The following is a 12739-nucleotide window of genomic DNA, read 5'->3' as shown; positions in this document are numbered from 1 at the left end:
TAAAATTTTCAGCAAGTAGAACATTTGTAATTATGAAATCTATTTTTAATTCAATATTACCTATACCAATTACCTTGAGTTTACCGTTGTTTCCAAAGGCAACTGTTCCTAGGCTTTTGTAGGTTAATTGAGTGAACTTGGTGTGATCTCCAGTCATATGTTTGGAGCAACCACTGTCCAAAATCCACTTGGTTTCCTACAACAAGTAGGATTTTTATCTTAGTCTTAGTTTATCAATTTTTAATCAATCATTAAAAAAAATCTTAATTTTGAAATTAATTTAAGTTAAAACTAAAATTTTGAAATTAATTTTTAAGTTAAAATTAAAATTTTTGAAATTAATTTTTAAGTTAAAATTAAAATTTTGAAATTAATTTTTAAGTTAAAATTAAAATTTTGAAATTAATTTTTAAGTTAGAATTAAAGTTAAAATTAAAATTTTGAAATTAATTTTTAAGTTAAAATTTTGAAATTAATTTTTAAGTTAAAATTAAAATTTTGAAATTAATTTTTAAGTTAAAATTTTGAAAATAATTTTTAAGTTAAAATTAAAATTTTGAAAATAATTTTTAAGTTAAACTTTTGAAAATAATTTTTAAGTTTAAAATTTTGAAATTTTGAAAATAATTTTTAAGTTAAAATTTTGAAAATAATTCTTAAGTTTAAAATTTTGAAAATTTGAAATTAATTTTTAAGTTAAAATTTTGAAAATAATTTTTAAGTTTAAAATTTTGAAATTAATTTTTAAGTTAAAATTTTGAAAATAATTTTTAAGTTAAAATTTTGAAAATAATTTTTAAGTTTAAAATTAAAATTTTGAAAATAATTTTTAAGTTAAAATTTTGAAAATAATTTTTAAGTTTAAAATTAAAATTTTGAAAATAATTTTTAAGTTTAAAATTAAAATTTTGAAAATAAATTTTAAGTTTAAAATTTTGAAATTTTGAAATTAATTTTTAAGTTAAAATTTTGAAAATAATTTTTAAGTTAAAAAATTAAAATTTTGAAAATAATTTTTAAGTTAAAATTTTGAAACTAATTTTAAAGTTAAAATTTTGAAAATAATTTTTAAGTTTAAAATTAAAATTTTGAAAATAATTTTTAAGTTAAAAAATTAAAATTTTGAAAATAATTTTTAAGTTAAAATTTTGAAACTAATTTTAAAGTTAAAATTTTGAAAATAATTTTTAAGTTTAAAATTAAAATTTTGAAAATAATTTTTAAGTTAAAAAATTAAAATTTTGAAAATAATTTTTAAGTTAAAATTTTGAAACTAATTTTAAAGTTAAAATTTTGAAAATAATTTTTAAGTTTAAAATTAAAATTTTGAAAATAATTTTTAAGTTTAAAATTTTGAAATTTTGAAATTAATTTTTAAGTTAAAATTTTGAAAATAATTTTTAAGTTTAAAATTTTGAAAATAATTTTTAAGTTAAAATTTTGAAATTTTGAAATTTTGAAATTAATTTTTAAGCCTTATTCATCTCACCCGATCTATATTATCAATCAGGGAATCCTATGATTTTGTGAGATGAAATTAGATTTTTAATTATGGAGTTTTGGTTTAACGTGTGTTAGATTCAGATTTAGTTTTGGTTTCCACAAATAGGCATTTTTCGGATAAATTTCTAAGCTTGGTGAGTCACATGGACATCATTAGAAGTAACCAACCTTTCGAAGTTTTCCGAATAGTCCTATCCACGGAACTTAGTACTAAATCTTGGTCTAACTGGTTAGGATTCGTTTAAGGGTAGCTTCGGTCAGTTCCACTTGGCCAAATGCACCAGATCGAAGCCATATCTTTCTAGACATGCGATGCCCAAGCTTCCCTAACGTACTATCATCCAAAAACTTCACCAGTACCATGATTCAAGTTAAACTTGGTCTCTTTTTAACTAATCCTAATTACCCTGCCGAGTTAGTTTATTTTGGAGGTGCCAGCTATTCTGGAGCCTTCCCCTAAATATTGCCCTGAATTATTGGCCATTAATTTAGATTTTGGGTTTGTGTCGATTCTTTTTATAGTTATAATCAACTTGGTGATAATCTAAATTTTGTTGAGTTTTGAATTTTAATTTTAATTTAGATTTATATTTTAGTTTTTGATCTGATTTATTCAAGTTTATATAATGTATTTTATCTTTAGGTATATAGAATTGATTAAGTCCTACTTGCGTGGTTAAGCACGCTTTCGGGACCCAAGCTTGTTTAGTTGCTTTGTGTTGGGTTAATAATGATTTAAAGATTTTGTTTGAGTTTGACTTATATCCAAGTCCGGTTTTATTATAGCATGCCTTTTGGTTATTTAGAATTAAATCTAAATTTTTAGATCTTGTTGTGAATTTTTCCAACAATTCTTTTAACTTATCAATTTCATTTTTTAATGATAAATTCTCTTCTTCAAGTGTTCGATCTTGAGTTGGATTCGAATTTTTTAATTGTTCCTTGAGGTTTTGATTTTCCTCAAGAAGCGATTTATTTTTATTTTCCAATTTAACTAATTTTTTATTTAAACACGAGATAATTCTAAAGAATTTACGATTTAAGTTTAGGTATACCTCTTCGGAACCTTCGGAAACGAGTGCGGGCTCGATTCGGGTTCGGACCCGTCTTCCGATTCCTCTGATTCGTCTTCCGTTTCAGCTTCGCGAGCCATCAGCGCGAGGTGACTTTGGTGCTTTTGCCTTTCTCCCTCCGATTCGTCTGAGGAGGAATCGTCCCATGTTGCTTTGAGGGCTTTCTTCTTTGTTGACTTTGGTTTGTCAAGTTTCAATCTTGGGCATTCGTTCTTGTAGTGCCCCTTTTTGTTACATCCGAAACATGTGACATTTCTTGAGTCGGCTGGCGAACTGATCTTCTGAAGATCCTGTTTGCTGAAGCTTCTCTTTTTCCTGGTGAACATTTTCCTTACCAGGTTCACTAGGTGTTCTTCGTCTTCAGAGTCTTGATCGGAATCTTCTTCAGATTCGGGCTTGTTCTTCTTTTCTTTAGAGCAACCTGCAAATAAGGCTACACCTTTCTCGACCCCGGCGTTAGTTTGCTCATGAAGTTCTAATTCACAAAAGAGTTCATCCAATTTTAATTTAGATAAATTTTTTGAAATTTTGTAGGCATCTACGATTGATGCCCACAAATTGTTTCGCGGAAAAGCATTTAACGCGTACCTGATTAAGTCTCGGTTCTCCATTTGGTGGCCTATCGCGTGGAGACCGTTGAGGATATTTTTGACCCTCGCGTGGAGCTGACTTGCCGTTTCTCCTTCCTGCATTTTTATATTAAAAATTTTATTTAACAGCAAATCTCTTTTTGTTACCTTCGCGTCGCTTGTTCCTTCGTGCAGCTCGATTAGTTTATCCCAAAGTTCCTTAGCGTTTTGATGCGGTCGACCCGGTTCAGTTCTTCTCGTGTTAGTCCGCAGTGTAGAGTATTGATGGCTTTGTTTTCAATTGATGCCTTTTTCTTTATATCATTTGTCCAGTCTTCAGGGTCTACTATGTTCCCGGAGTTGTCTACTGGAATTTTGTAAGCCCTTGTGACGCTCATCCATTGGTCGTAGTCTGTCTTCATGTAGACCTCCATTCTCCTCTTCCAGTACGAAAAGTCATCCCCGTTGAATAGGGGAGGACGTACTGTGCTGAAGCCTTCTTGTTGAGACATCTTATCCTGCACACACTAAATTAACTGGAAAAAAATCCCAAGACTTCGTCTTGGATTAGCAGTGCGGGAGAAATAGAAACTCTAAGTTGGTGTTGTACCAATTTAGATTTTAAATGCAACGAGAAAAAAATCTTCCAAAAAGATAATAATATCAGTTTGGAATTGTTAAAAAAAAATGATTTCACCCCCTGTCTGATTGGTGGTTGCACCAAATCAGAGCGGTACCACTTGTAAGACCGTTGAATTCGATAGAGGGGTGGTGAATATCGAAAATCTCGAGTTAAAACGCAGCGGAAAAGTAAAGAAGTAAATAGATGAACACTGTTGATTTTTACTTCGTTCGGAGCCTGTGACGACTCCTACTCGAAGGCCCGTACTCCTTGAGTACTTTCGTTGGGCAATTCACTAGCAATTCGGATAATTACAATTTACGTACAAATATTGCTAATGAAAAAGAAAGAAAACAAAGCTAACCGACAAACAATGAATTAAAAAGAGAGCCGGAGTGAGTCGTCGGAGCTTTGTGAACGTTGTTGGAGCGCAGAGCAGCAGAGTGATTGGACTCAGAGTTCTCAGAAGACTTGTATATTGAAGCTCCTGCCTGGGGCTTCTTTTATATGCTGCTCCGGGCGCCTGGATCCCTTCCGGGCGCCTGGAATGTGATGAAACCTGCCTTCCAGGCGCCCGGATCCCCTCCGGGCGCCCGGACCCCTCTTCTCCAGAAAGTCCTTCTCCTGCAAGAAAAGGTTAGTCCGAGGCAAATGTACCCTGCAGCAAAGATTGTTAGCACAGTTTTATAGATAAGCAAAGTATGACTTAGATTCCGTCTTTCCGAGACCGGAATCTAGTCACGATCTCGACTTAGACATCCGAAATGGATCTAAGCCGGATCGACGCCTAATGTCCCCTTCCCGGGAACGCGTCCTCACAGTCACTCCCCTCCAGTGACTTACCTCACTTACCTGCCAGACGTCCGGTCAGCCCGTCGACCCGCTTGGACTTCTCGCCAGCTATCCGGTCAGCCCGTCGACCTAGCTGGACTTCTCGCCAAGCGTCCGGTCAGCCCGTCGACCCGCTTGGACTTCTCGCCAGCTATCCGGTCAGCCCGTCGACCTAGCTGGACTTCGTGCCAGACATCTGGTCAGCCCGTCGACCTGTCTGGACTTCTCCTGCACACTCGATCAAAGTGTCAGACAACAACACAACTAACTTAACCTATTTGTCATTCATCAAAATTTGGGTTAGACCGTTAGTGCTACCCGCACCAACAAGATCAACGACAGCGTTAATGGTCGATTAATGACCATTACTCACCGAGCAGTGAAACGCCCATCGTTTCACTCGTTATCAATCGATTATTTCGATTCTACATAAATCTCGAATTTAATACATCCGTCCGTTACACAGCAGCAAAATGTTTATGTGGCAAAATGTTGGTTGTTCCACTTGGGCAAATTTTGTCTCGATCGGTCGGCATTCGACGCGCATAGGACATGCCCGCACACAAGTAAACATGGTTCAGTGCAATCCGAGCCCTGCATTTACACCCCCCCTGTGCACCCACGCGTGAGAGAGAGTCTCTTCCTATGCATTTGTTCATATCATTAATGCATGTAAATCAATATAAACCAACTAATATACCAAGAAACTCCCAATGTGAGACTAAAATCTCATTCACAATAGAGCTTCTATCCTCTTCCACCTCTTCTCCATTCACACATATTCAACAATCCCCCACATAAATGGAGATAGGGTATGTGATAGCATTCAGCAGTTGAGTCAAGTATAGGATAGATATGTTTTACCCTTTGAACATTCCCTTGTGAAAATTTGGTTGCTTACTGACTGATAGTAGGCACGATGTCCTTGAACCTGTCGTCTGTGTAAGTAGTAACAAATCTCACCCAAAACTCTCCCTGATACAACTTAGTTCTTATGAGTGTATTCATTCTTGGACATGAACACGCCTAGTTCTATGAGAAACTCTAAGAATTGTGTCTCTAATTCTCTTCGAAGCGACCTCACTTCTTTCTCACATAGGTGATCCCTCAAGAATTGTCATATACTCTTCTTGATCATTAAAAGCTCATCAGTTTACCCTGGTCTAGTCACTGTTTCATTGGGCTATCTCCCATAGTGTGTCTAGTCAGTACAGATTAATTGTCCCTTTAAACCTAATTCTTGAGATCTCCAGTCAGCATAGGTTGGGTATCCTCTGCACTGATTGCTGACAACGGCATCAAGCTCATTCCTTTGACTTCACATAGTCAATTGTGATAACTCCCGTTAAGAGTAGTTGTCTAATGGTATTATGTCTACGACGTATATGCCTAGACTTACCATTATACAGATGACTCTGTGCCCGACTGATTGCAGATAGACTATCACAATATATGCAAATTGCCGACACCAGTTTTGGCTATCTCGGAACATCTTCTAAGAATTGCCGTAGTCATTCAACCTCTTCACCAAATTTGTTAAGAGCTACAAACTCAGACTCCATCGTGGATCTAATTATTATGATTTGCTTAGAAGATTTTCAGGAAATGACTGCACCTTCTAGAGTGAATACATATCCACTCGTAGATTTAGAATCTGTTATATCAGATATCCAACTCGCATCGCTGTATCCTTCGATCACAGCAGAATATCTCGTATAGTGCAGTTCATATTCACGAGTATACTTTAAGTACCTTAGTACTCTTATTATCCCTCTAGTACTCAACACTGGGATTGCTCATGGATTTACTCAGCTTACTTACTGTGTATGTCAAGTCTGGCTGTGTATAACTCATCAAATATATCAGACTTCCAATCACTTGAGAGTACTCTATCTGAGAGATACTTTCACCTCGATTTTTCGATAGATGTTGGCTCATATCTATCGGTGTTTGTGCTAACACAGCATCACCCTTGGTGGATTTCTCAAGAATCTTGTCCACGTAATGAGACTAACTAAGAATAAGTACTTCTGTTGTTCTAAGAATTTTGATTCTTAGAATCACATCAGCTAGGCTCATGTCTTTCATGTCAAATCTTGAGTTCAACATATCCTTAATAGATTTGATTATCTTATCATTACTCCTAATGATAAGTATGTCATCTATATATAGGCACAAGATGACATAGTCATTCTCTATGATTTTCATATAGACATATTTATTACATTCATTAATCTTGAATCCACATTCCTTCATAACATTATCAAATTTTTCATGTCATTGCTTTGGTGCTTGTTTCAAGTTATCTAATGACTTTACCAATCTACATACCTTATTTTTCTGTCCTGACACTGAAAACCCCTCAGGTTGCTCCATGTAGATTTCCTCTTCTAAACCCCCGTTTAGAAAGACAGTCTTTACATCTATCTGATGTATTTCAAGATTCCATAGAGCGGCAATAGCCAACAATACACTAATGAAAGTTATTCTTGACATCAGAGAGTATGTATCAAAGTAATCGAGACATTCTCGTTGTCGGTATCCTTTGATTATCAATCTGGCCTTATACTTATCAATCTTGCCATCTGACTTCATTTTCTTCTTGAAGATCCACTTGCAACCTAGTGGTTTACTTCCAGGAGAAAGATCCACAAGTTCCCAAGTGTGATTTTGCAAGATAGAGTGTATCTCAGATGCAATTGTCTCTCTTCAGTGAAGTCCATCAGGCGAGCTTACTGCTTCTGAGTAACTCCAAGGCTCACTTTCCAACATGAAAGTGATAAAATCCGATCCGTAGGTTTTTTCTACTTGAGCTCTTTTGCTCCATCTAAGCTCAACCTCCACTGGTTCCTCATCATCATCTTCACCTTGTGTTTCATATGCCCGCTTTGAGAAGCTAACATCCTCTCAGGTCTTATACGGAAACACATGCTCGAAGAACGAGATATTTCTCGATTCTATTATCGAGTTCTTATATATTTTCAGTATTTGTGATTCATACACAACAAATTGATACACACTGCTGTTCTGTGCATATCTAATAAATATGCAATCAACAGTCTTTGGTCCTATCTTAATCATTTTCAGATTAGGCACCAAAACTTTGACAAGACACCCACACATTTGTAAATATTTGTAGGGTGGTTGTCTTCTATTCCACAACTCATAAGGGTTCTTATCTATTTTTTTCCAAGGCACATCATTTAAAAGATAATTAATTGTTAACACAGCTTCCCCCCACATGAATTCTGACAATCCAGAGTTCAATAGAAGAGCATTTATCATCTCTTTTAGAGTTCGATTCTTTTGCTCAACAACTCCATTTTGCTGAGGAGTATAAGGAGCAGTTGTTTCATGTCTGATCTCATGTTCAGTACACAACTCAACAAACGGTGATACATATTCACCGCCTCGGTCACTTCGAACCACCTTAATCTTTCTATTAAGCTGGTTTTTAACCTCATTCTTATAGAGAGCAAATTTCTCTATAGCTTTATCCTTACTTTTGAGAAAATACATATAATAGTATTTTATGTTATCATCTACAAAAGTGATGAAATATTTAGTTACCACAACGTGTTGGCGTACATTTTAGGTCGCACACATCAGTGTGGATTAGGTCAAGTGGTTCGTTACTTCTTTCAATATGTTGAAATGATGACCTTGTCATTTTCGCTTCAACACAAATCTCACACTTGTGTTTTGAGTCAATGTGAAATGTATGTATACTTTGTATATTTATTAATTTACACAACACGTTGTAGTTAACATGTCCTAGTCTACCATGCCACAAACACAGAGACTCAAGCATATAAGTGGAAGAGCTTTCATTTTTATTTATCTTGGGTCTAATAACTATTACATTAAGCTTAAATAGTCCATCAGATACATAACCCCTTCTTACAGACATTCCATTCTTGTACAATACAACTCTGTCCGACTCAAAAACAATGTGAAAGTCATGCTTGCTTAACAGTGATCCGGACACTATATTCTTCCGAATTTTCGGAATATACAATACATTGTTCAGAGTATGGTCCTTGCCCGAGGTCATATTCAGCACCACCTTTCCTTGGCCTATGATGTCCGAGGTTGATGAGTTCCTCATGAATAGTTTGTCTCCAGCGACTTCTTCGAAGTTGTGGAGCAACTCCTTGTTGCAGCACACATGTCTGGTGGCTCAAGTATCGATTCATCATTGTCGCGGGTTTGAACCGACCATATTCAATTCTGAGACCACTGCATAGAAGTTGTCCATTTCTGGTCTCTCGTTCAAGTTGACCTCTTGCTTCTTCTTTGGCTTCCTGCACTCCTAAGATTTGTGATCCACTTTGTCACAGTTGAAGCACTTCCCAGAGAACTTCTTCTTGATGATGTCTCCTCTGGGTCCCATCTTGGAAGATTTGAGGTTCTTCTGTTTCGATCTTTGATCGTGCTCGACCACGTTGGCTTTCACAGTAGCCTGAGAGAACAACTTTCTCTCTGAACTCTTATTGTCTTCTTCGATGCGAAGTCGAACTATAAGTTCCTTCACATTCATCTCCTTTCGCTTGTGCTTCAGGTAGTTCTTGAAGTCCTTCTAGTAGGGGGGCAGCTTCTTAATAATAGCAACCACCTAGAAGGTTTTACTCAGAACCATCCCTTCTGAGTGGATCTCGTGCAAGATCACTTGAAGCTCTTGGACTTGGCTAATCACCGTCTTGGAGTCAACCATCTTGTAGTCTAGGAATCGACCCACTATGAACCTGAGTGGATCTCCTGTTGGGACCTTGACGTCCGCTAGAGGGGGGTGAATAGCGTCTCACCCAAAATATCGCTTCCTACAATGGTTAGTACACACAGTGGAATACAAAAACAAATATTAAAAATAGAAAGCTAACCTAACACGTTGATTTAACATGGTTTAGAGATAAAGCTCCTACTCCACAGTTGCCCGTAAGGTGGACGATCTCAATCCATCGGTGGATGATTCCCCGGAGAACTTCCAATTAGCTCACGTAGCTCCTTGTGGGTGGAGAAATCTCGTCACAACCTCGTACAAGCATGCTAGATCACTTGGACACTTAAAGACTCTAATTGGGGTTAACCACCACTAATTTCATCAAACTTAACCAAGCTTCCAATGCTTGATTATGTAGGCCACGAGTTGGAAAACCCCGTCTACCAATCGACTGCCAAAACCATCAGTCGACTGCCCTCTATGGAGATTCGACCGTTACAACCCAACGATTCAATACCAGTCGACTGATACTTACTAACCGAATGAATAGAAGCATTCTGTTCGCTCCCAGTCGGTTGCCCAGTCGACCGCACCCGTCGACTGCTAAAGAAACGTTACAGTACTGCTACTGTAACGCTACAGTAAAACCTTAATCCTAGGATTTAACCGCCGAGTACATTCACTCATTACTCGTCCTCGCCTGACCAACCTAGACCTAGCCTTTAACCTCCTCCATCAGCTTTGCGTCCCTCGGATGTCTCCTCATCCTTCACGTCTTGCCTTCTGGAGCTTCCATCGGCCTTGTCATTGTTGTCGGATCTTCCTTTACCAAGAGGTCACGCCTCCGGGAGTTCATCCATTGCTACACTTGGACTTACGTTGTCAAGACTACATGCTTGGACTTACACCACCAAGACTCATCCTTGGACTTTCCTCCTTTGTCATCCTTGGACTTTCCGTGTTGTACCTGTATCCTGCACACTCACAATGCATATCAAATACAACAATAAATTTAACTTAAACCTTTGCCCAAACATCAAAACCTAGGGTACCCAGATTGCTCCAACACTTCTTGGCCCCTGCATCCTTCGTCTTATACTTCTTGTCCAGAGACTTCCACAACTCTTTAGTCGTTCTCTTCATGTTATACACAACGTACAACAAGTCGGCAAGGCAGTTGAGGATGCAGTTTCGACAAAGGAACTCAGAATGAGTCAATGCCTCCACTGCACTAATGGTCTGCACATCAGTATCCTCAGCACACTTGGGAGGGTCCTCAATCAAGAACCGAGTCAGGCTGAGTGTGGTCAAGTAGAAGAGCATCTTTTGCTGCCACCTCTTGAAGTTCAGTCCACTGAACTTCTCTAGCTTTTCCCCATGATTGATTGGCACAGTTCCAATCGGGGTGGAAGGGGCATGCACATGTTGAGGCTGTTGCACCTCAACATTCTGTTCTGTGGCTATCTCAGCAGAATTGAGTCTGTTTCAAGATTATTGGATGAAATAATCTGTTGCCGGAGATTTACGGGGTATTAGTTGAATTTAAATTATACTGAATTAAATTAAACTTACAGTCGAAATGACCTGAGCGGATAATCTCAGGCTGCCAGCAGGGGCTGATTTCTGCTACGTGCCAAAGAGCAGGCTGAGTCACCGAGCGAGCAGATCAGCAGAGCATCAGGTCTGTGTTACAGAGCGACAGATTGGCTAAGCAGCAGGTCTGCATTATAGAGCGACAGATTGGTTGAGCAGCAGGTCTGCATTACAGAGTGACAAATCGGTCGAGGCCAACGAGAGTTTCAGCTTCCTTGAAACAGATTCACCCCACCTCCGACTGTGCTTCGAGGCTTACTAGGGTCGTTTGTTTCCCAGGATACAGCGGTTGACCATGATTTCCACCAAACAATGGCACTCAATTGCTATCACGGGCACTCTGCCGAGCAAGAGTTGCACAATAGAGGAGGAGGGGAATGAAGGCGGAGAGCTTCTATTTATTTTTTCAGTGTGTGTAAACCTATGATCGCAGCTTCCTTATATAGGAGCTCAGATCAACGATAGCGCTAATGGTCAATTAATGATCATTACTCGCCAAGCAGTGAAACGCCCATCATTTCACTTGTTATCAATTGACCATTTTGGTTGTTCCACTTGGGTAAATTACTCGTTATCAATCGACCGTTTTGGTTGTTCCATTTGGATAAATTTTACCCCGATCGGTATGGCATGCAACGCGCGCAGGACGTGTCTGCACACGAGTTAATATGGTTAAGTGCAATTCGAGCCCTGGATTTGTACCCCCTGCGCACTCACGCGTGAGAGAGAACCTCTCCCTATGTATTTATTCACATCCTCAATACATGTGAATCAATATGAACCAACCAATATATCAAAAAACTCCTAATATGAGACTAAAATCTCATTTACAATAGAACTTCTATCCTCTTTCATTTCTTTTTCATTCACACATATTCCACAATATGCAGGTCTTATTGAGCATTGTGGCAAAAGGCGAATACGTTCGCCCCCAGCGCCCCCGCCAATCCATCACAGGGTCAACACGACGGAAGTAAATCACGGGTGGCTACTAGCCTTTGGAATAATGACTAACACATAAGAGAGGTATTTATCTCGACTTTGTTAAGATTCGAACCTTAAATCTCATTGTGACAACACCTCATACACTAGTTGTTAGATCCATCCGAAGGGACGGAGGTCTTATTGAGCATGCAGGTTTGGAATGTGGTGCGGCAAATGTCCAATAATGTCGATGCTGAGCCAAACGAATGACCGATGTGCAACTATCACTTGACCTACATCCATATCACTATTGCCACAATAGTGATACTATAGTCGAAGAAAAGGTGCTCGGAGGACTCATCCAACCATCGGCAAAGTGGGCAGGTCTTGCATGTTAACAAATAGCAGTTTGTCCCCCTGTGCGAACCCCACTGTTCGCGAGCAGTCAAAGCAGTTTGGCATGATGAACGACTTTCGTACCACGAATGACCACTCCTTGCTGCTCTAGGACTTAAGAATTGTAAACTGCCACTATCCCGCACCACGGTTCCTACTCGTAAGGGTAAATATTTGATTAATTCTATACATATGTTAATGAAATTAACTAAAAATTAATTTAATATTAACTACTTTAATCATTTGTTAAAATTAAATTAACCAAATTAAATTAAAATAGATTGTATGAATTAACTAAAATTATTTAAAAAATAATATAAAATAATATTAAATTAACTAAAGTAACCTACTCCAACTAGGAGTCCAGCGTGACGGCATCCTGCTGTGCCGCCTGCTTGGATTTCCTATTGAATCTGGCCCAACCGCTTGATGAGCGGTGAGTTTGCTGACTTTGCTCGCCACCTCCAGAAATCTGTGCTGTGCATGAATAAACTAACATACCTCTTAC

This window comes from Zingiber officinale, chromosome 4B (genome assembly GCF_018446385.1).
Source record: "Zingiber officinale cultivar Zhangliang chromosome 4B, Zo_v1.1, whole genome shotgun sequence".
NCBI classification, from domain to species: Eukaryota; Viridiplantae; Streptophyta; class Magnoliopsida; order Zingiberales; family Zingiberaceae; genus Zingiber; species Zingiber officinale.
This window is presented reverse-complemented; position numbering follows the sequence as displayed.